This window comes from Abrus precatorius, unplaced genomic scaffold (assembly GCF_003935025.1).
Source record: "Abrus precatorius isolate BTA unplaced genomic scaffold, Abrus_2018 Scaffold30, whole genome shotgun sequence".
Classification (NCBI taxonomy): domain Eukaryota; kingdom Viridiplantae; phylum Streptophyta; class Magnoliopsida; order Fabales; family Fabaceae; genus Abrus; species Abrus precatorius.
In genome coordinates this window covers 32,501-35,000 of record NW_020874374.1, presented here as the reverse complement: position 1 = coordinate 35,000, position 2,500 = coordinate 32,501, and positions in this window count along the sequence as shown.

Sequence of the window (2,500 nt, the reverse complement as noted above, 5' to 3'; positions counted from 1 at the left end):
GAAAAACGCACCAAGAGGGCACCATGGTGCATAAAAACGCACCAAGAGGGCACCAGGGTGCGAAAAACGCACCAGGAGGGCACCATGGTGCATAAAAACGCACCAGGAGGGCACCATGGTGCATAAAAACGCACCAGGAGGGCACCATGGTGCATAAAAACGCACCAGGAGGGCACCATGGTGCATAAAAACGCACCAAGTAGGCACCAGGGTGCAGAAAAACGCACCAGGAGGGCACCAGGGTGCGAAAAACGCACCAGGTAGGCACCATGGTGCAGAAAAACGCACCAGGTAGGCACCATGGTGCAGAAAAACGCACCAGGAGGGCACCAGGGTGCAGAAAAACGCACCAGGAGGGCACCATGGTGCATAAAAACGCACCAAGTAGGCACCAGGGTGCATAAAAACGCACCAGGAGGGCACCAGGGTGCGAAAAAACGCACCAGGTAGGCACCATGGTGCATAAAAACGCACCAGGAGGGCACCATGGTGCATAAAAACGCACCAGGAGGGCACCAGGGTGCGAAAAACGCACCAGGAGGGCACCATGGTGCATAAAAACGCACCAGGAGGGCACCAGGGTGCATAAAAACGCACCAGGAGGGCACCATGGTGCATAAAAACGCACCAGGAGGGCACCAGGGTGCGAAAAACGCACCAGGAGGGCACCATGGTGCATAAAAACGCACCAGGAGGGCACCAGGGTGCATAAAAACGCACCAGGAGGGCACCAGGGTGCATAAAAACGCACCAGGAGGGCACCAGGGTGCGAAAAACGCACCAGGAGGGCACCATGGTGCATAAAAACGCACCAAGTAGGCACCAGGGTGCATAAAAACGCACCAGGAGGGCACCAGGGTGCATAAAAACGCACCAGGAGGGCACCAGGGTGCGAAAAACGCACCAAGAGGGCACCATGGTGCATAAAAACGCACCAAGAGGGCACCATGGTGCGAAAAACGCACCAAGAGGGCACCATGGTGCGAAAAACGCACCAAGAGGGCACCATGGTGCATAAAAACGCACCATGAGGGCACCAGGGTGCGAAAAACGCACCAGGAGGGCACCATGGTGCATAAAAACGCACCAGGAGGGCACCATGGTGCATAAAAACGCACCAGGAGGGCACCATGGTGCATAAAAACGCACCAAGTAGGCACCAGGGTGCATAAAAACGCACCAGGAGGGCACCAGGGTGCATAAAAACGCACCAGGAGGGCACCAGGGTGCGAAAAACGCACCAAGTAGGCACCATGGTGCATAAAAACGCACCAGGAGGGCACCAGGGTGCATAAAAACGCACCAGGAGGGCACCAGGGTGCATAAAAACGCACCAGGAGGGCACCAGGGTGCATAAAAACGCACCAGGTAGGCACCAGGGTGGGCATGAAGAGGCACCATGATGGGCACCAAGAGGCACCAAGGTGGGCATCAAGGTGCACCATGGTGGGCATCAAGAGGCACCAAGGTGGGCACCAAGAGGCACCAAGGTGCACCATGGTGGGTATCAAGAGGGACCAAGGTGGGCATCAAGAGGCACCAAGGTGTGCATGAAGGTGCACCATGGTGGGCACCAAGAGGCACCATGGTGGGCACCAAGAGGCACCAAGGTGGGTATCAAGAGGCACCAAGGTGGGCATCAAGAGGCACCAAGGTGGGCATCAAGAGGCACCAAGGTGTGCATCAAGGTGCACCATGGTGGGCACCAAGAGGCACCATGGTGGGCACCAAGAGGCACCATGGTGGGTAGCAAGAGGCACCAAGGTGGGCACCAAGAGGCACCAAGGTGGGTATCAAGAGGCACCAAGGTGGGCATCAAGAGGCACCAAGGTGGGTATCAAGAGGCACCAAGGTGGGCATCAAGAGGCACCAAGGTGTGCATCAAGGTGCACCATGGTGGGCATCAAGAGGCACCAAGGTGGGCACCAAGAGGCACCAAGAGGCACCAAGGTGTGCATCAAGGTGCACCATGGTGGGCATCAAGAGGCACCAAGGTGGGCACCAAGAGGCACCAAGAGGCACCAAGGTGGGTATCAAGAAGCACCAAGGTGGGTATCAAGAGGCACCAAGGTGGGCATCAAGGTGCACCATGGTGCGATGATTCGGAGAAAAATTCATTATAAATCATTCCCTTGGGGAAATGTAACGAAACTTTGCAGACACATTTGGTGTTATTTTGTGTGAATGCCTGCAAAAAATCAGGTCAAAATTCGATCTCTAGGTGCCTTTTTCTATTTTCCCCGGTTTTTCATAATCTGCCGATTCAAAAATTCATTAAAAATTCATCCCTTGGAGAAAAAATCTAAAACTTTGTGGACGTGAATATATTGTGTTTGTGAGCCTCCCTGCAAAAAATCACGTCAAAATTCGATCTCTAGGTCCCGATATGGACTTATGTCTGCTCAGAAAAAAGGTATCTACTACTACAATTTTGGCTTTTGCATAATAACCTATTATAGGGGGGGGCTGCACCTCACCAACCACGCCCACAGTGGGAGGT